This window comes from Acomys minous (genome assembly GCF_964271855.1).
Source record: "Acomys minous genome assembly, chromosome: 11".
NCBI lineage: Eukaryota > Metazoa > Chordata > Mammalia > Rodentia > Muridae > Acomys > Acomys minous.
Window position 1 is genome coordinate 68,564,653 of NC_140492.1, and position 22,278 is coordinate 68,586,930.

A 22,278-nucleotide genomic window follows, 5' to 3' on the forward strand; every position below is an offset into this window, starting at 1 on the left:
TATTATTAGTGATTGATCTGAGAAGGAAGGCCTGGGCCACTGCGGGCAGTTCCATTCCTGGCTAGGTAGTCCTGGATGATCACTTGGCATTGGATAACCAATTGGGAGGGGAGTGCTCTTCCCTGCAGAAAATTATTTCTCTTGCTCTTAGCATCCCTTAGTTTCCTATAGTTCTTTGTCTAGGAATGGTTAGCCTTGAAATCAATACATGCAAATAACATATGGGCTGTGAAGACTGTATGTATGTATATACACACATGTGTGTATATATACACATATGTATATATGAATACGTATATACACATTCATATATATGTATACACATATAAACAAACATATTTTTAAAATTTTTTTAAGAAAAAGAGGCAGAGGCCATGAATTTGAAAGAACAAGGTGAGGTACATAGAAAGGGTTGGAGGAGGAAAGTGAAGGAAGAAAACGGTGTGATTACATTTTAATTTAAAAAATATATTTCAAAAGAAATAGAATGAGCCATTGGGAGAAAGCCAGTAAGCAGCATTCCTCTATGTCCTCTGCTTTACTTCCTGCCTTCAGCTTCCTGCCCTGACTTCTCTTCATGGTGGACTGTGAAGGGGACATGGAAGACAAATAAACGCTTTCCTCCACAAGTTGGTGTTTTATTTTGATGATGATGATGATGTTGATGATGATGATGATGATTTTGGTTTTATGAGACAGGGTTTCTCTGTGTAACCTTGGCTGTCCTGGATTCACTTTGTAGACCAGGCCGGACTCGAACTCACAGTGATCAGCCTGCTTCTGCCTCCCAAAGTGCTGGGATTTCAGGCGTACACCACCAAGCCCGGTTTCGGTCAGCGTTCTATCATAGCAATAGAAAGCAAACAAGGACAAAGGGTTTGGTTACGTGTTTCAGCTTCCTTCTGAAGCAAACATTTTATTCTGGTTTTTCTTTTTTAATTTGGATTATCCTTTTGAAAATGACTGGTTCAGACATTTGACAGGCATGGCAGGATCGCCAGGAGTTGAAGCTGTGCTGGCTGACAAATATCACTCTACAGACATGACAGGCAGATTGACTTCTCTAAGCCCCAATTAGTCTGAAAAAGGAGACAAGCAATATTTTTTTTTAATTTATCCCCGCCCCTGCTCCATAATTTTCTGCATTTCTCCTAGTCTCCACACCAAATGGGCTCTCCTAGTGTTTACTAAGTGTTTCCCCAGCCTACTAGGAAAATGACTGAAATGGCACTTTTCCTCTCTTAAAAAAGCTTCCTCTGTCAGAAGTGGGAGAAAAAATGAAAGAAAACAGGTCACGACTCCTCGCTTTCCAAGTTGCTCTTCAGTGAGGAAAGGGGAAAGCAGACTCCAGAGCTGGCTCTGAATTGCATTGAGATGGTTCCTTGGGCTCCATCACATGCAATCCTCGCTTCCCAGAAAGGACCATTTATTTTTGTAACCAGCTCACTGGGGCCCCTTTAGCAGGGGTGAGTGCGTGGCTTACATGGGAAGGTGGCCTGAAAGATTGGATCCTCTTGTCTCAGTGTTCTTTGTACAGTTCCTGTGGGTAAGTTAAGGGAACTCCCTGGTGGCACCGGGAGAGACGGTGATACATTTTGTTTCATAAGAAAATTCCTGAGTGTAAGATCCACACTGTATAGATGAGGAAACCAAGGCCTGAAAAGGAGACTTGCCGACGTGCGATGACATTCTGCCATCTCAGGGCAGATTGGTCTGGTAAAACTTTCTCCTCAGAGATGCTTTTGAGCTGAGAGTGAAGATGGTGCATTGCTTTCCAGGGCTTAGCTGCAAACCTTTCTATAAAAGGGACAGTGCCTCAGTGTCTTTCTCCTGCTGTGTTTGGCATGGTTTGGGATGCCAGTGTTTAACCCCTTTGCTTCCTCCCCTAAGGGCCTAAATTCTGGGCTTGAGAAAAGCTGCCATAAAGAGGGCTCAGAAGGGCAGGAGGGGCCGTGCCAGAGGAGGAGGAGCCAGAGGGGTAACTAGGCAGTGGGTGAAGAAACTTCTTCCAGGGCTTCCCCAACACCAGCCACACTTTTGAAAGGTTTTCCTTATTTGTCTATGAAGGGGATTTCGACTCATTCAAGAAAGATTCAACCAGTTGCTAAGGCGATAGTGTTGTAGTCATCGCTGCCATGGAAACCTTTTCAGTGGCATAATATAAATATTTTCTTTTAAGAATAAGACAGGGAGTTGAGTGGGTGATAAGTTATTTTCTAATGCTCACGGCCAGTGGATGCAGCCTCCAAACGGATGGACAGAGGACAGGACCAAATTAGTTCACATTCTATAGAGTTCACAGAACAGGCTGTTTTTATTTATTTGTTTTAGATACAAAAGTCAGAAAAAAATGTGAGGAGGCAGAAATACCAACCAAAATAGTCCATAGTTGTGCAGTAGAGAGAAAGAATGTCCTATTTTCTCTCATTTCTCTCATGGATTGTCTGTAAGATGGAATCCTTCAGACAGATGCAGAAGCATAGAGTTTCCAAGTTATGTTCCTCCTTTTTCCTTCCTCTTCCTCCTTCTCTTTATCCTTCAAAACCTTTTCAGATAAAAGCACAGAGCTTTCCAAGATGCCAAAAATGTTAGAGTTCCAGGAGCAATGGGAAAAGCAATGCCTAGGAAGAGGCTTTTTCTTGTCTCCCTTGTGGTTTCAGAGGTGGGAGGAAGCCACAGAGAGGCACCTCGCAGTTGCTAAGCTAGCACATCGACACGGTGGCACGGGCCTATTGTCGCTGCACTCACTGGGCATCCTCACGAGAAATCTCCATCACTTAGGTGAGGGAGACAGAACTTCAGTGATACCCACCGAAATGTCTCCTGACACTGAGACTCGCTGCCTTCCTGGTTCGTGCTCCCAAGGAGGATGAGTGGTGCTCAGGAGGGCATAGGAGAGATAGGAAGACATATAGGACATAATGGCTCATTGTAAATGCCAGCTTGTCATAAGTTATAGTCACCTAGGAGGAAAGTAAGGGAGAAATGTGTCTAGATCCAGTCGACCTGTGGACATGTCCTGACTGTTATTTGGCCAATCATGGGTAGCATCATTCCAGGCATGGCATCCCAAAATAAGAAAGGAGAGAACAAGCAAGCAAGGATCCAAGACTTTACTCTCTCCCTGCTCTTGACTATAGATGTGATGCTGTAAGTATTTGACTTCTACACAATAACAGACTATAGCATGGAATTATAAATCAAATGTATTTTTTTTTCTCCCCTAAGTTGCTTTGCGTCAGGGTATTTGTCACAGCAACTGGAAAAGAAACTAGGACTGGGAATAGCAACAGCAAAGCAGCATGATTGAGGTCTAGTGTTCTGTTAGGAAGTTGTCTGTAGTTAACAAGAATTCGCTGTAGGGGGCCAGACAAGATGGCTCAGTGAGTAAAGGCACTTGCCGCCAAGCCTGAGGACCAGAGTTCAATCCCTGGAACCTACTTGGTGCAAGGAGAGAGCTGGCATGTGCAAGTTGTCCTCTGACCTCCCACACGCTCTGTGCCACACACGTACAAACCACCACTCCCAACCTCATGCCCACAGACACAATAAATAAATGTAAGAGCTTAAAAGAATTTAGTGTACATTCCAAATCAGCTGGAAGAGAGGATTCCAAGTGCCATCAATAAACAGGGATGATAAATACTAGACGTGATAGTTCTGTCAGCTCCTAAGTCACCACACATGGTCACATGAACTAAAAATATTAGTCTTGGCCCACGAGTATGTATGGTTATTATGTGCCAAGTTAAAAAGAAGTTGGTTCCAAGTCTAATTTTGTCATCCCGCGAGCCCAGTGTGGAGCAGTATGCACCCTGGAGGACACAGTCACCGCTCTGCTGCCGCCGTGGCCTCTAGAACATCTATGTCAACACTTCCGCCTACTTTTCCTGCTGTGAGAATTTTGCCGGCCCAGAGCATCTGATGAAATAGTTTCACAGAAAGAACAGGCAGGCTGCGTAATGACTGGATCTGGAAGCAGCGAGCAGCGAGCCGTCATTTGCTCTTGAAAGGTTTTTCTAGGCTCCCGGGAAGAAGGGAGTAACAGTGCTCTCCCCTTCAGGTGCCATTTGTCACCGAGCTGGCCCTACCAAGATGCAAATAGCCCTGAGAGGCGAAGAAGGGCCCTGTTTGTTCCTGTTCATCTATATGCTCCAGGGGCTGCCCTGAGAGACCTCCGGATCACATGAGGAGGGTTAGAAGCTTCGGTTCTTCCAGGTTCCTGGTCTGTAATGGCAGAACAGCACAAATAGCAAGCAGACAAGAAGCAAATTTGGGAAATGAGTTCAGGAATGCAGGGCTCGGACTGCAGTTCTATAGACTTCCAGTGCCGGCCTTACTTTTTATTTTGAGACAGGGTCTCAGGAGGTTGCCGGGCTGGACTAACCCTGGTCTGGTTTACATGGGCCTTTGGCTTGTGGTCCTCCTGAGCAGCTAGGGTGACAGGCCTAAGTCTCTAGACTTAGCTCTGAGGGTTGTCCTTTTGTTTTGTTTTGTTTTAAGTGCAGCACTAGCTATCTCACCTCCTGGCTTCCACTCTCTGTAATCCCCAATAACTGTCCCCCTCCCACCCCCGCGATCACCATCATGTCTCTACCACCGTGGCTAGAAACACAGGAAGCGGGAGAACACAAGCGGGAGAAGCACATCCGAGAAACATCGTCAGCCTTTCGCTGCAAATCTAATTCCTTTTATTAACTTAGTCTCTGATGGTTTGTTCCTTTCTGCTCATCTGTCATCCCCTTTCCCAAAATTTCTAAAGGAGATTTTACTTTTGTTTTGTTTTGTTTTTTTAACTTCATGTGTATGAGCATTTTGCCTACATGCATGTATGTGCACCGTGTGCATGCCCGGTGGAGGGAAGAAATTAGAATCAGATCCCTCGGAGCTGCAGTTATAGATGGTTGTGAGCCCTTGTGTGGGTGCTAGGAATTGAACTCAGGTCCTCTACAGTGGCAGCCAGTGCTCTTAACCACCGAGCCATCTCTCCAGTCCATTTCCCAGGTTTTAATTATCTGTTTGGTCAACTAAATTGCCATGAATATCAATGCGTTTGTATGTATGTATGTATGTATGTATGTATGTATGTATGTATGTATGTATATTTCTCCTGGGTCTTCTGTCCCAGGATAAAAAGATTCCAAGGAGAGGGGCTTGGGAGTAGGACAACATATAGGTTTTTCACTTAAAAGATGAAGCAACTCGGCAGGCAAAGGGTCACTACTAGGCATCTCTTTTTCACTTCAGCCGAACCACAGTGCTCTACTTTTAAGCCAAATCTAAATAGTGTAGCTGACACATGAGAAATCCTGCTCAGTTGTAGACAAAGGCCAACTCCAAGCAAACAGTGATCTCACAAAGCCTGCTGAATTCTCTGACCACAATAATAGTGATGCTTTCTGACATGTTTTGAATGCCTGCTTGTACCCCATGGGAAGCCTATGTTATCTTGTGTTTTGTTCACAGACTCTCAGCAAGTCAGTCTCAAATTTTAATAGTAGTTGTTGTAGCTTCCTTCCTGTTACCGTGATAAAAAATCCTTGGGCAAAAAGGTGAAGCAAGCGAGGAGTGAGTGTACTAGGTTTACACACTGGAAACAGAAACCACAGCGTAACACTGCTTGCTGGCTCCCTCTGAGGCCCATGCTTATCTGGCTTTCTTTTACAACCCAAGGCTATCTGCATAAGGAAGGGTGCTGCCCACAGTGGGCTGGTTCCTCCTAAATCAATTAATCACCAATATAATTCTTCCCAGACATACCCATAGGGCAATCTGCTCTGGAAAGTTCTTTGAGACTTCCTCCTCAGCTTGTCCTGTTGGCAAGTAAAGCTAACGAGGACATTAGCTTCCTGAATTAGTAATTTTTTAAAAACCAAAATGACACACATTCAAGCTTGAAAGCCGAATGACCCTAAAATGCCCATGTTGACAACACTTATCTTCTCCTCACATCTTTAACTTCCTGTTCTTCACTCCTGTTCCTTAGAGATAATAACCCTCACTCCTTACCTAGCTCTTCTGGACTTGATCTCCAATTCTTCTTTAACTTCCAACCTGTTGTTGTCAGCCATTATTTATTTCTTCTGTGGTAGACGAAGTTTAGCGTTCCTACATCAATGTTCTTTCTTTTTCCCTGACCCCTGAAGCTCCCAGACAGGATTATATCACAGCATGTAGTTAAATTAACACTGCATTTCATCCTCACTCTTCAATCAAGCTTATGTTTCATTTCTTATGTAAACATTGCAGTTTCCAAAGATTTCTGCTTTTACTTTTTTTTTTTTTTTTTTTTTTTTTTTTTTTTTTTTACATTTCTCTACTATTTTGTTCCCCAAATGCCCCATTGCCTCATCTTTTGCATGGCTCCAGGAATTGACCTGACGGGTAGTAAGGGGATGGAAAAAAAAAAAAAAGACAAACAATGGACACACAGACTCAACAAGCCTGGGATTGGGTGGTCTGGGCTCTCAGGTGGAAAAGCTAGGACTGTGGAAGCTCAGCATGTTTATTAAATATAGTTGAATAGGGAGGCCGGGTTATTACATACAGCTGAACAAGGATGTGGGGCCCTTGCAGGCAGCCAAGCAGGAGGTGGGCTTAACTCATCTCATAGGAGCAGTCTCTGTGAGGAGCAGTCTTCAGGCTGAGAGCCTATGAATAGAGAAAGCTATAGTGAATGTTTCTGCACACCATCAACATGCAACGTGGACCTGAGGAAGGCTTTGCCAACTTGTTGATGGCAAAAGAGGAGGACTTGTCACTCTCATGGGGTCCCCGGCATGGTCATGCCCAGGTCACCAACATACATATTTGCTCAGGGACTCGCTCCCTTAAGGTTTCCTCCGCTCTCCGCACACTCCACCACCCATTATCCCTAACTCGTTCTAACCAATTAGATTTCTCATAGGCTTAACTACATTTATTTTTTTCCTAGTAGTTCTTTATTTTATTATTGGTTCATTTCAAAATACCATTCTCTTGTGTAATGAAGCAATATAATTTCTTATGCTTCCTATACTGTTTATTTTCTCTAATCCTTCTTTCTGGATATTTTCTCTCTCTTATGCTGGAAACTGTCTTCCTCTAGCATGTTGCTGGCTAGGTACAGTGAGGGGCTACTGGGAAGCACTGCACCGTATGCACAGAACTGTCACGTGATTGGCCGTACTACTTTAGGATTCCCAAGCTGCCAGCTACTGTTTCACAAGGAACAGATCCACTTATCAGCTTCTCAGAAGTTGCTATTTCATCTTTTGAGAAATTTCTGTTCAGTTCTACACTCAATTTTTAAGGTGGGTTGTTTGTTTTCTTGACACTTTTTTTGTGGAGGAGAGGGGGTTGGTTTTTTGTTTGTTTTAGATCTTTGCATAACTTAGATACTTAGTTTGAGTAAAAATGGCCCCCATAGGCCCATAGGAAGTGGCACTACCAAGGGATGTGGCCTTGTTGGATTAGTTGTGGCCTTGTTGGAGGAAGTGTGTCACTAGGAGTTGGACTTCGAGGTCTCAGAAGTTCAAGCCAGGCCTAGCAGCTCACAGCTCATTTCTGCTGGCTGCAGATCAAGATGTAGAACTCTCAGCTCCCTCTCCAGCACGGTATCTGTCTGTGTGCCGCCATGCTTCCCGCCATGACGATAATGGACTAAACCCCTGAAACTGTAAGGCAGCCCCAGTTAAATGTTGTCCTTTATAAGAGTTGCCATGAGGAAGAGAGAGAGAGAGAGAGACTGGGCCTGGCTTGAGCTTCTGAAAATATCACATATTTTCTCCAACTAGGCCACACCTCCTAATCCTTTCAAATAGTGCTGCTTCCTGATGGCCAAGCATTTAAATACATGGGCCTATGAAGACCAATGCACCACATTCTACTTCCCGACCCCCCATAGACTTACAGTCATATCATGATGCAAAGTGCATTTAGTCTGATTTCCGAAGCCCCCATCCATAGTCTATCACAGTTGCAACAGTGTCTAAAACTCCTAAGTTCAAAGTCTTTTCCGAGACTCTTAAACTGTAACCCCCTGCAAAGTCAAAAATCACAAAGCAGATCGCATATTTCCAACATAGAATGGCACAGGGTATACATTACCGTTCCAAAATGGAGGAAATGGAGCAGAGTGAGGAAACACTAGACCAAAGCACAACCAAAAGCCAGCTGGGCAAGTTCTACACTCTGCATCTCCATGTCTGATGTCATAGCGCTCTTCAGAGCTCCGACTCCTCTCAGCCTTGGTGACTATACCGCACTCCTCTCTTTTGGGCTGGTTCCACTTCCTGTTAGCTTGCCTTGGCAGGCATCCCATGACCCTGGCCCTTCCAAAATCTTGGGGTTTCCAACACAATACAGGCTTTGCCTTTACAGGTTAACACAATGGCTTCTCTGGGCCTCCACACAGGGACACCGTGACACATGCCAGGCCCCAGTTGCTTCCATTAGCCTTGGAGGGTGATTCCAAAACCGTTTTTCTTGTATCCTTGACTCTAAAGCCAGAACCACGTGGCCGAAGCTGCCAAGTTCCATTGCTTGATGCTGCGGGAACGTGGCCTCTCTCAACTACACCTGCATCAGCTTTCTCTCCAGGGTGGTTTCCTTCACTGCCTAAGCTTTCCTTTCATTCATTTTTCCTAAGCTGGAAGCTTCGCTGCATGTGGTCTTTCCCTGAGGTCACCAGTCCCTTTATCCCACTTAGCATCAGGCTTTTCTGTTGCCCTTAGCTTAAAGATCTGGCCTAGTAGAGTTGATTACTAGGCTTATAATTATTATGGCAGTATTACTTAACCTGCTCTCACAATCCATAAAGACACAGACAGCTGAAATAGTTTAGAATAGCTTTATCACCTGGGGCCTGGCAAGCGTTACCTCCTAAGCTACCTTCTGTTATCCGCCAGCCTCCATCCCAGGCCATCTGCTTCTAATAGTTTCTATTTGGGCTCCCTCCCATCTGTAATCCCAACATGCTTGCTAAGGTTGTGCATCTGGGTCGTTTCTTTCTTTGTGGACTTCAGAGCCCCTCCCCTTTGCCCATGTGGCTCTTTCCTACCGCATGGCGATTCTCCTCCTCCTTCTTCCTCCAGTTCATCTGCTTCTCCTTCCCGAGATCCTCCTCTCCTCAGAGCCCTGGAACCTTCGCTCCACCCCTTCCTTCTGCCTTACCCAGGTGTCGGACTTCTATTTAGCCAATCAGGGAGGCAAAGTTACAAAGAAACTTGGAGTGTGTGAGAATGTGTTTGTCAGGGCAGCAACTAGATCTTGGGAGCCAGTAGTTAGTATCACATTACACCGCACCGACCAACCTCCAACACTTGTCTTTAAACCTTTTGTCTCCTCGAGCACTGGACTTGGCTCCATTACGCTGCCTGGGGCTCCCTTTCTCCTCAAACTGTGAATTTTTGTGCTTTTCCTTGCTTAGCTTGCTCCTTGTCACTCTAGATCTGCATGAGAGTGACCACTAACACCACAGGTTAGAGTCAGTAGTAGGCTGTCTTGAAGTCACGTCTGCCAACGCCATTAAGTCAAAACTCTTCAATTTAGCCTCAGGAAGAATTTTTGGACAAGGACAGAAAGCAGCCACATTCTTGACAAAACATCACAAGAATGATGTCTGGGTCGCTTATGAATATGCTTCTCCTCTGAAACCTCTTGAACCAGGACATCACTATCCACATACACTGTTCTTAGCACCACTGTCTTCCACGCTCCTACTGGTGTGGCCCATTAAGCCCCACTTAAGGCACTCAACTGCTTGCTTGCTTTCTTTCTTTCCTTCTTTCTTTCTGAGACAGGGTTTCCCTTTGTATCCTTGGCTGTCCTGGACTCACTTTGTAACCCAGGCTGGCCTTGAACTCACAGAGCCCTGCCTGCCTCTGCCTCCCGAGTGCTGGGATTACAGGCATGGGTCACTGTGCCTGGCTCAACTCCTTTCTTACTACTAAATCCCAAAGTCCACACTCACCACAAACATCATGGACCAGCTTCTCACAGCAATACCCAGCTCCCTGGCACCGACTACTGTCCTGGTCAGTGTTCTCTTGTGAAGGGACGCCGTGACCATGGCAACTCTTATAAAGGAAAGCATTTAATTTGGGCTCACAGTTTCAGGGGTTTTGTCCATTATTGTCACCAGAAGCATGGCAGCATGCAGGCAGACAGGCACAGTGCTGGAGAAGTCGCTGACAGAATTCTCCACCCAGAGCTGCATGCATCAGGAAGAGAGCCATCTGACCTGGCTTAGACATTTGAAATCCCAAAGCCCACCTCCATTTCCTCCCAAGGCTGTACCTCCTAATCCTTTCAAATAGTGGTACTCCCTGGTGTCCAAGCATTCAAATACATGAGCCTTTAGGGGTATTCTTATTCAATCCACCACAATGGTTTCCTGTCAGATCTATAGCTGATACAGGGCTTAGTTTTGTTTTCTTGTTCTGTGGGCTGCCTGCGGCTTCACTTTACCTAGGTTTCCTCTCCTTGCTCTAGACCCACAAATTGTAGGTTCGATCTTTTTAAATAGTGTCCCAGATTTCCTGGACATTCTACTCCTGGAAGTTTTCAGATTTAACACTTTCTTTGACTGAGTGATCCATTTTCTCCACCTTGTCTCTGAGAGTTGATAGCTGATGTTTGACCACATCGTCTGCTTGATCTAATCTGCTGTGAGACTAAGCTCTGGGCTTACTGCTTGGTTTCCTGGCTTTTCATTTTGAGTTGACTCCACTGTGGCTTTCCCTCAGACAGTCCATCTATTAAGTTCCGTGTTAATATCTTGGGTTGTCTTTATCATCTCATTCAGCTGTTTGTGTGTCTGCAGCCTCACTCAGGCCACTGGTCCCCTCCACTTCCTGTTCTTAAACATAACTGCTGGGAGTCACTGTTATTAATAACAGCTGCATGAGCTAATTACTTTTCTCAGGAACCATTACAATGAGGTGCTAGTCTCCGAAGGACACAGATCTTAGTTATTCATGTTGCTTGTGGGGTGTGTGTGTGTGTGTGTGTGTGTGTGTGTGTGTGTGTGTGTGTGTGTTGGAACCTAGGCATCTGGAGCTAGTTTTTCTGGTGTTAATATGTGGTCTTGCCTTTGTTTTGTGTATTTTTGGATCAGGGTGTGGGCCAGGTGAACGGTGCTTGGCCTTTGGGTCTTGGGACCAGTTGGTGCTGAGGTGTGAATGGGGTGTCAGGAGTGCTCGCTCTCATGCCAGAGAGAGACAGGTGCCACATTTGATCCGAGGAGTAAGTCTTCTGTAGGCTTACACGAGTCTTGCTGCTCGTTTTCAGGAGTTTGTGGGGATCTCGTGCCAGATGGTCCTTGGGTAGCAGGGGCCGGGGTCAGGGTGGGAATGAGCACTGTTCTGTGGGCATGGGAGGAAGGATGTCGTGTTGTCCCAAAATGAGGATGAGTGGAGTGGAGGCCAGACTGGGGCTTCTCATTTGGGGTCAGAGGTACAGGGTACTACAGTTCCAAGGCATTTTGGTAGGTGGGATGATGGGTTGGTTCTCGGTCCCTCCCTGGAGTTCTGGGTCAGACTCCATTGGGTGCCAGGGTGGCATGGCGGGCAGGGTGGCTGCTAGGCAGGTAGGTGGGTGGAATGGGTCTTGGAGAGTAGCCTAGAGCCCCTGCTCTTACTACATTTCTTCTGATTGTTTGCCTGACGGCAGCCAGAATAACTGATCACATACATCATTTAGAGGTTTGCTGTTGTTTTGGTTTGGTTCGGTTTGCTATTTTGGTTTGATTTTGGTTTTATTTTTTACTTTGGTTTTGGTGGTAGTGGTTTTTCTAAGGAATCCCAGAGTAGAATTTCTTTCAATTTTTCTTTTTTTTTTCTTTTTTTTTTTCCCATGTCTATGGCTTTTGCCTGCCTGCATATCTGTCTGTGTGCAGCACTTGCGTATCTAGTGTCTATGGAGGCCAGATGAGGGCATTGGATTCTCTAGAATGAGAATTACAAACTGCTGTGATCCGCCATGTGGATGCTAGGCATTGATCCTGGGTCCTCTAAAAGACCAGCGAGAGAGCGTACTCTTAACTGCTGAGTCATCTCGGTAGCCCCCAGATCAGATTTTTAAAGGGCTGGGCAATCAACCTAAGATCTTCCCCCCAAGACTTGATCTATATGAGCTATAGATTCGGGTTTGCCTCTCTCCTCCTGCAGTTCACCACTGGTCCCATTTCCTGGCCAGGAGCTGCCCCTTCCCTCACTCGTTTGTAAGGCTGCAAACCCTGCATGCCAGCGGGTGCTAAGGGAGCTGATTCTCCTATCTTATTCTACAAGGAGGCCTCTCACTCACCACGTGGCAGAGACAGTCCGAACAGCAAGGCAACAAGCTTTGAGCATCCAAGTGACAGCAGGATGCTACCCAGAAGGGGCCTGCACTTGACACCGAAGGGTGTCAAGCAAGAAGGGACTGCTATTTATTGCAGCTCCCAGCACTCAGTGATTGGGGGCTGCCAATCTTGAGTATGCCCCAAAGACTGACTCTGTGAACAAAGAAGTGCAGGTAGTCAAAGAAAGTAGTAAAGCAGAGGCCAAAAATGGTGAATTTGTCCTGGAGGTAGGAACGAATACCCCTCCAGAGGCAGAAATCCAGGGATTAGATAGACCCAGGTGGGCCCTGATGGACTGGGTGCAGGCAGAGGCACAAAATAAGGAACAACTGGTGGACAGCCCTCCAAACCTGAGGAAGGCTCTCAATATGGTAAACTGTCTCAATTCTCCCTCCCTTGATGCTGCAGCCGAAAGGAGGAAGGAAACCACTTGTGGCGTTCTGCATTCATTCCTAAGCAGGCGGGAATTTTGCGTGGGCTTTGTCTGTTCGTACTCCGGTCCCAGATGTGGCCCCGCCTACACCTCTCTCAGTACCAGGTAAGAATTTCCAGCTACATAGAGTCAGCCTGGCTTCTTAAGTCTGTGTGGTCACATCTGGTACTATCCATCACTGCCAACGTGACGTTCCAGCCAACGCCTTGCTCACAGGGCCAGTTCTTACAATTTTGTCCTGTTACAAGGAAGACAAATGTGTATTAGACCTAGGCAAATAAACTTAATCCCATATAAATACAGCCACAGTCAGAATAGGGTTTAGCATATGGATTGGTGGCTGTTAGATATGAGTATTCAGCCTACAAGGTATATAGGTCAGTGTTTTATGAATCTGTCAGCTGTCCCATTTGAACTCTAGAAAGCCCAAGCCTAGTGCTGTGGACTCTACGTTACATAAGCAACGCTATCAGAAGTATTTGAGGAGAACCTGGCTCACTCCATCCCATGGGTCCCCAGGAGAATCCCTTTTTGTTTCTAGTCTGTGGGTGACTACAAATACCTTCAGAGAAGACACCAAGAAAAACAGATCCTTTTTTGGTTCATAAGTGTGATGAGCCAGGCGTGGTGGCACATGCCTTTAATACTAGCACTCGGGAGGCAGAGGCAGGCAGATCGCTGTGAGTTTGAGGCCAGCCTGGTCTACAAAGAGAGTCCAGGACAGCCAAGGCTACAGATAGAAACCCTGTCTCGCAAAACAAAAAAACAAACAAACAAACAAAAAGCGTGATGATTGGATATTCACGCCTCTGCATGGCATGTGCCGCCCATTAAACCTTGTTACAACGTGGGCACATTACTCGTGTGATGTGAAAAAAAAAAAGGAAAAAGAAAAAGAAAAAAAAAGAAAAACAGAACAATGTGTGAGTTACAGAGGAAAAAAATTAAGTGGCTACAATTAAAGATGTGATGAGAATTCATCAATGAAAATATAAAATTGTGCCAGGTCTTTAATTGTGCATGCCTTTAATCCCAGCAATCAGGAGGCAGAGGCAGGAGGGTCTCTGTGAGTTTGAGGCCAGCCTGGACAGCCAGGGCTACACAGAGAAACTCAGTCTTGATAAACTTTTTAAAAAAGAAAGAAAGAAAAAATTGTTAACCAGGTGTGGTGCGCATGCCTTTAATTTCAGCACTCAGAGAGGCAGAGGCAGGTAGATCACTGTGAGTTCAAGGCCAGCCTGTTCTACAAAGCAAGTCCAGGACAGCCAAGGCTACATAGAGAAACTCTGTCTCAAAAAAATAAAACAACAACAACAACAAAAGGAAAGAAAGAAAGTATAAATCATACAAGTATCAGACTAATAGACTTTATGACTGATAATATTTTGCCAGGACATGTTACACAGACAGCAAGGGCAATGGGGGTTTCTATGTGATCCCTACAGCCTGCAGAATAGTCACATTAATGGTGTTCACCCACACTAAAGTAACACGGGACGAGAGCCCATTTGTGATCATGTTCTTTGTGTGAGTCAGCAATGCAAAAGACTTGTTTGTGTTTGTTTGTTTTAACATTTCTCTTTTTACAAGGTAAAAGAACAAATTCTTGGAAGTTTTTCATGGGTTCTACGGGAAATCTCAGGGTCACTTCGTGGTCAAGATTTTCTTTGGGATGTGATTTGTGGGAAGGCGATTTTTCAAAAGCACCAAACAGTTTGAATGCTTAAATAAGCAAGCTTCTAGGTCACTGCGAAACAATACTTAGCTGACAACTTAGTGAGAGTGACAGTCAAAGCATTCAGAGAAAATAAAGGAGGTGATGCAACTGAAGAGGCTGGCCCTCTCACTAAAGCGCATCCCCATTTATTGTATTTAAAATGTTTTGATGTGTGTGTGTGTGTGTTTGTGTGAGTGTGCATGTTATGCATGTGTGTGTATGTGTTTGAGTGTGTGTGTGTATGAGAGTGTGTGTGCCCACATGTGCGCTATATATGGGCAGGTGCAAAGGATGGGAGAGAACATTAGGACCCATGGATGCTGGGTGGTCAACCTGGGTCCTCTGCATAAGCAATACTCACCCTTAAGCACTGAGAGTTCACTCCAGCCCCAAGCTCACTTTAAACTCACTTTAAAGAAGCATTTTCCTGTTCCCTCATTGTTGCTAATGTTTTATTTAAATATCTTGAACATTTCTAACCATGGTGCCATCTTTTTAAAAAAGAAAGAAACTGGTAATCAGGCAATGAGAATTGCAGCATACCAGCACTCTATGAGATGAGCACATCTTACATCATTTCACAATTTTCATGGGTAATTGCTTCCTCATAGTATAATTTGTCACTGTAGCAGAAATGCCTTTCCTAATAGGCCCAAATATATCTAGTCTAGCCAAACGATGTAAAAATAAGTGAAAAGTTAAAAACACCAAAAACTATGCATTGTAATGAATTTTCAGTATTTTTCTTCCTAGGTGGTTAATACTAGCTACTACTTGGTATAATGTTAAGGTCACAAAATATTAGAAGATTTTTAAAAAGCATTTTAGACAGATATGGTAAAGGCAAAATTATTGTTGAAAAGCCTGTTCACAAAACGTTTGTTTCTTTTTTGCGCAGCACAAGAGGCGACTCAGAAGACAAGCTGCTTTAATGGCCCTGGAGGACTAGTGTTATTTATCAAATTTTCCCCGAAGTCACAAACTTGAAAAAAACACTTGGGGAATTCCTAATGCTAATGGGCTCTGTACATGCCTCACCGCCACAAGGATTTCTCTCTAAGCCAATCAGAGTGGAGCTCCTTCGTGGGATTTTACAAGTTAATTTAGTAGTCCCATCTGGGGTAAGAGACTGTGACATATGCTTAGTGTGCGCGGGTCTGAGAGGAGGTGGTGAGCAGAGAACCTATAGCTCCCACTCCCACTCTGAAGTGCTAATCCTACGTGAGCACAGTCGTGTGAAAGCTGCCGCTTCATATATAGTGGCTCAGTTGGCTCTTTTTCTTTGCTACTACAAATACATATATATATATATATATACATACATACATATATTATCTAAATTGAGTTTTTAGTGGATGAACCAAGTTATAAATCTGCTTAATAAGAGGACTAATGCTTTTTACCACCACCACCACCACCCCAAAAAAGAACCGCCTTAGATGGTCATCCGTACAGAAATGGATAATGAAAATGTGGCATAGACACAGTAGAATCTTATTCAGCTGCAAGGAACAGTGAAATTCTGAAATGGAGGGAACAAGTGAAATGCTGAGTGAACCTGTACTGTTTGACAGGGCACCTTCATGTCAAGGACCACAGCACCTCAGCCTCTTAGGTTGCAAAGCCTTCCCTAGGTGAGGCTCAGAGGGGTGGCAAAGCCTTCCCCTGACCCGAGTGGGAATGTTGGCCGTGGGTGTAGACAATGTCCACGGCAGCTCCCTCCACCATGCTTACGACCTGAAGACCACTCCCCTGCAGAGACTGCTTCACCTTTAACCAAGCCTGCCTCCTTGTTCAGAAGTACATATCTAGCTGTGGCTAATTACCCCACCTCCTTGCTCAAGTGTATATGGTAAGCATGTGCACCCTGAGGTGCTGCAGAACAGTGAAATGCGCAGAAGACTGGGTGGACCAGGAAAATGTTATACTAAGCAAGATAACCCAGACACAGACTGCCCAAAGATGCATGCTACCCCTCATATTAAATCCTGGCCTTTAGTGTGTGTGTGTGTGTGTGTGTGTGTGTGTGTGTGTGTGTGTGTGGTGTAGATGGAGTGTGTGCAAGTACATGGGTGAGTGTGAGTATAGCTTATGAACCCAAAAAACAAAACAAAACAAAACAAAAACACTATGAGAGAAAGAAATGAGTTCTTGAGGAGCTGGGAGAGTGACAGGACACATAGGACAGTAAGAGCAGAGAGGAGGCTATGGAGGTGACAAAGGGGAAGAGAGTCACAATAAACCCCATTACTATATATGTTAAGTAAGGTGCTTTAAATTAAGAAAAAATGCAGTAAGGCCTAGCGGAGGACTGTAGGTCATTGGGTGCTGTGTTCTCTGACTCTTTCTTCTTCTTTCATTCACTTCCCGGCCTCCATGAGGCAAGGATCTGTGTCTCCAACCACATTTCCATCCGTCTGGACCACACAGTGCACCGCCTGCAATGCTCTGTGCAGTTATTGTTGGTTTGTACAGCTTGAATGATGCAGAGACTAATTCGACACGTGTCCAGTGCCCAGATCAATCCTCTCCTTCTGGGAGGGGCCAGCAGAGGGCTAGCACAGCCAGTGGCCCTCGGAAATTGCACCTGGTAGCCTGGGGCCATGGGCTTAGCTGCAGTCCTCCCCCGTGTCCTCCCTCCTCTTTTCCCTCCTGTCCTCTCTCCTGTCCTCCCCCCCCCTCCCCACTAGAAGAGCCTCCTCCTCACTCCTGGCCCCAGGATGAATAGGCAAGGGATTTAGACTACCCCTCCCTTCATCTCCACTTCTCTGTTGGGGATAGAATTGTGGGAGGTTTTGTCTAACAGTCTCGCAGCCTTAATCATATTTACTGACACGTTTGACTCTGGGGACACCAACTGTAAACTGACTCAAAGTGGTAAGCGAGGACATTGCTGACTTTTCCAGCCTCTTAGTTGAAAAGCTGAAGGTAACACTCTCCAGGACTTCCAGAACAAAACACTTTTGGAGTGCCATGCAAGAAGCAGAGGAAAAGCAATGAACTTAAGATGGTTTTCTCCACTGGCTTTGTACCAACCCGTGTGTCCTGAGGCAGCCAGTCCAGGGTGAACATCCGCTCTCAGCTTGTTTCTCTACATAATGGATTTTCTTTTCTCTCTTTTGGCGTGGCATGCCTCAAACAGGAAAAGCAATTGGAGACAAGATTTTAAAAGCAAGTAAAATAGTGAGTAAAGGGAAAGATAAAGGCAGAAAATAGAATTAATCAGAGGTGTCTAGTTCCTGGTCAGGTGGAAGCCCCAAGATGGAATGCCTGGGAGGACGCAGGCACACAGATGCGACTGGACACTGGAGACTGCAGAGGGAAAGAGACCAGGGGCTGGGAGCAGGTGGGAGGAGTCTCCAGAGGAGGACCAGCAAGCAGGAGACAGTCTCTGGAAATCCTGTAACAATTAATAAATGGGACCTCATGAGGCTGAGAAGCTTCTGTAAGGCAGAAGACACTGTCAACAGAACAAAGTGACAGCCTACGGACTGGGAAGAGATCTTCACCAACCCTACATCTGACGAAGGTCTAATATCCAAAATATATAAAGAACTCAAGAAATTAAACACCAAACCAAATAACCCAATTAAGAAATGGGCCTCTGAATTAAACAGAGAATTCTCACCAGAGGAATATCGAATGGCTGAGAAACACTTAAATGCTCAACATCCTTAGTCATCAGAGAAATGCAAATAAAAACTCTGAGATTCCATCTTACACCCATCAGAATGGCTAAGATCAAAAACTCAAGAGACAGTACATGGGGTGAGGATGTGGAGAAAGTGGAACACTCCTTCATTACTGGTGGGAGTACAAACTTGTACAACCACTTTGGAAATCAATCTGGCACTTTCTCAGAAAACTGAGAATAGGGCTACCTCAAGACCCAGCTATTCCACTCCTTGGAATATACCCAGAAGATGCTGTACCACACAACAAAGACATATGCTCAACTATGTTCGTAGCAGCCCTATTCATAATAGCCAGAACCTGGAAACAACCCAAATGTCCCTCAGTCAAAGAATGGATAAAGAAACTGTGGTTCATTTACACTATGGAATACTACACAGCTAGTTAAAAAAAGGAAATCCCAAAATTTGAGGGTAAATGAATGGAACTAGAAATGATCATACTGAGTGAGTTAACCCAGACTCAGAAAGACTCACATGGTATATACTCACTTATAATTGAACACTAGCCCAAAAGGCATGTCCCATGAAAGTCTTCACTTACCAGGAGATGCTGGGACCTCATGGTGGGACTCTAGGTGAGAGAAGTATGGGACAATGGGGAAATAGAAGGATCCAGAGGATCCTAGAAACCTGCAAGAACATCATGATGGGCATATCTGGACCCAGGGGGGTCTGCTCAAACTACTGCACCAAATAAGGACAATACATGCAGTAAACATTGAACCCATAATCAGATCTAGCCAATGGACAGGACATTCTCCACAGTTGAGTGGAAAGTGGGGACTGACTCTAACATGAACTCTGGTGCCCCCTATTTGACCACTTCCCCGTGGTGTGGAGGCCTGATGTCACTCAAAGAAAGAATAGACAGGCTACCAAGATGAGAGTTGATAGGCTGTGACTATATGGTGGGGGAGGAGGTCCCCTTCTGTCACAGACCTAGGAGAGGGTAATAAGGTGAAAGAGGGAGGGAGGAATGGGGGGATACAAGAGATGAGATAGCAATTTAGATATAATCTGAATAAATTAATAAAACAAAAAACAAAACAAAACAAAACAAAAAAATAGAGGCAGGAAGCTCCCAGACAGAGGAAAGGGTTGGGTGACCCACTAGATGTTCTCAGCAGCGGAGGCAGCAGAGGTCAGGCAGGTACAAAGCTGGAGACCAGACAGCTTTCTCGAAGAGGAACAAGAGAAGTTTATACATGGGAAACAACCCAACAGCGAAAGCAGAATCGGCAACTGTAGCTATTGTGCCTGTGATCCCAGTAGTTGGGAGGCTGAGACAGGAGAGTCGGGAGTTCAAGGTCAGCCTGGAATACTGTCTTGGAAACGCAAGATCCTATCTTGAAAAAGTGAAATAAAGAAGAGAAAGGAAGGAAGGAAGGAAGGAAAAAAGGAAAGAAAGAAGGAAGGAAGGAAAGAAGGAAGCAAAGAAGGAAGGAAGGAAGGAAGGAAGGAAGAAAAAAGATTTGCCTGAGTTGAAGACCCTCAGTGATGGGATGGATGCCTGCCGCCATGAAGGCTCAAGTTCTGTGCCTCAACTCAGCTTCCTAGACTTAGTCCCCTGGCCCAAACCTGGGACTAAGGTTCAGCTTGAGTGGTGGGGGAAAGGCTAACCAAGTCACCCAAGTCACCATACTAGCTTTGGGTACAGGGCCTTTAGATTTGTCAGCTTACATATTTTGAAGGCTTTGGATGCAAAACCACTACCGCCTGGAACAGCGGCTCTCAGTCTTCATAGTACCTTAGATTCCTAGGCCGGTCCTCTTCTCAGCCCCTGGTATCCATGGGAGCTCATCATGCATCTGCAACCATCAACTTATACCCAAGAGTCATGCTATCTCTTTGCACTACGGTACGCCAAGAAATGCAGCTGCCACGGCCAACAGGTGGCCATTGAGCATCTGAAGTGAGGCTAGTTCAAGCTGACATGCTGTAAGCCTAACGTACACATTAAATTTTGAAGACTCAAGCTGAAAAGGGGGATGCCAAGTATTTCTCTGATGGCAAGGTGCTAATGGGAATGCCATTTTGGCTATACAAGGGCGCTAAATAAATAATTCATTCCACTGTGTGTTCTTTCTTATTCTAGTGGCCACTAGACAATGTGCACTGTAAGCTGTTTTCTCTCTTCCTCCTTCTTCCCCCCCTCTCTCTTCCTCCTGCCCTCCCTCCCCTTCATTGCTGCAGTGCAGCGGATGAGGCCTGGCCTCACCATGCTAGGCAAGCGCTCTCTGTCTAAGCTCCAAGCCCTCCTCCCCAGCCCATGGATGACGTTTCTTTAGAACAGTGCTCAGCGAAGCTTATTTCACTCCCAACACAAACCACACAAAGGAATTGCCTTTTCAGGATGGTAGTGAACTTGGCAGAGTTGATGGGTAGGGGTAGGTGGGGGCGGGTGGAGGGTAGGGGATTGAGGAGTTGGGGGGTGGAGGGTGAGGCAAACACCACAGTTTTCAACTGTCTTTTTCTCTGTTTAATGTGTGAGATGGGGGGGCACAGAGTGGGGGCTGCAGGGGGGCAGGTCTTACTCTGTAGCCCAGGTTAATGTCTAACTTGTGATCTCCCAACCCCTGCTTCTCAAAGGTTGGAGGAATTATGTGTCTCATTGTATTTACCTGCTTAGTGTTTCATTTCCCCAGATCGCCATCTACCTTGGTTTATTTCGCTATTTCTGCACTTATATTTGTGAAAAGGACATAGTAACAGCTCAAGAAATGTTTATTAAATGAACGGGTTGAAGAATGAACAAACACTGAAGTGCTAAGTGTATCTTGTTTTCCTTGCTATAAGTCTTAGACAGCAGACTTTGCCCAGAAAGAGCCCTCTGCTGGGACTAAGTCTACAACTTGTAAACCTAGGGTATTTTGGGTATATATAGGATATATTGGATATATATTAGCGTATATATTTATTAGGGTATGTATAACCTGTATACTAAGTTTACAGCCTGTCAAGAATGGAAGGACCACAGCTGAGAGGTAAGGTACAGGGGCTCTGAGGCAGAGGGACTTGGCCTCAAGTCTAAATTTAGGCTATGCCTGATGGGCACTGTCATTTACCCCATCTGTGAGCTGGCATGCCACGGTCTCACTCTGTTCTTGTGCTGTGAAGGGTTTTGCACAGTGCCTAGCACCTTGTGAGACATGGGTCTAAGATGGGATAACAGGATTTATCTCTGTCGTTGGAAGGGCTCAGGGTATCACCCTGAGCTGTACATCTGGGGGCAGCCTGCTATTTTCCACCGATATTTTCCACTGACTCAGTGCTACATGATGTATTTGTGATGTCTCGGCACAGCGACAGGCACCGACTATGCTCCGACTCCATGTGTCTTTTTCTTCACCAACTGAACAGTCTCCATAAGACAGCAACTTTGGATGAGGTCTGCTTTCAGAACAGAACCCTTGGATGTGGCAACATATCCTTTGCATCTCTACCTTGTTTGGCGTGAAAGAAAATACTTCCTTCCTTCCCCTGATCATAACAAGAGTCATGCCAACAAAGGGTCTGCCAGGAGACACGTGGGTGGACCCATCCAGGCAACCTAGCCGACCTGTCTGTTGCTGTGGCAGTAAACCACTATTGATGACATGACTGGATAGTGAATCACCTAGGAGATTCGAGAAGCCAATCCTGGTATGCAACTTTGGACATTTCCAGAGATCATGAGGGCTCTTCCAAAATGATGCTTTTAATTCACTGACTACGTCCCAATACGATGGAGTTGTTGGGAAATGTAAAATGTAGAAGTTGGGGCCTGGTGGGAGGAAGTAGGTCAGTAGGTCACTGGGGCTGTGTCCTTGGGGCTGTATCTCACCCTGGCATCTTCCTCTAGTCTCCTTCTGTTTCCTGGCTGCCGTGATGTTAACACTCCGCTCCCTGATGCCTTTCCTGCTGACTCTGAAACTGTGTGCTACAACAATAATCCATATCATTTCAAAATATCCTAGTTGGGCCAAGCAGAATAGCAAAACCTGACCCATTTATCAGGGTCAGAAGAGAACTGTCAAGGTTAGAGAGCAGCTCTATCCTTCAAGGGGTTTTGTAGTTAACGTTCAAGCACACTTATTTAGATAGGATGCTCCCGTTCATACAGACATGTTTT

At 45.4% G+C, this 22,278-nt stretch overlaps 1 long non-coding RNA gene across 1 annotated transcript in view; it reads left to right on the top strand.

Moving 5' to 3' along the window:
- LOC311609002 overlaps window positions 1-14,519 on the top strand; it is a 31,704-nt gene extending 17,185 nt beyond the window's left edge. Inside the window, exons 2-3 of the long non-coding RNA XR_014783223.1 lie at window positions 12,738-12,860; window positions 14,346-14,519. This is a non-coding gene — a long non-coding RNA (uncharacterized lncRNA). The remainder of the gene's footprint in view (window positions 1-12,737; window positions 12,861-14,345) is intronic.
- The last annotated feature ends 7,759 nt before the right edge of the window (window positions 14,520-22,278 follow it).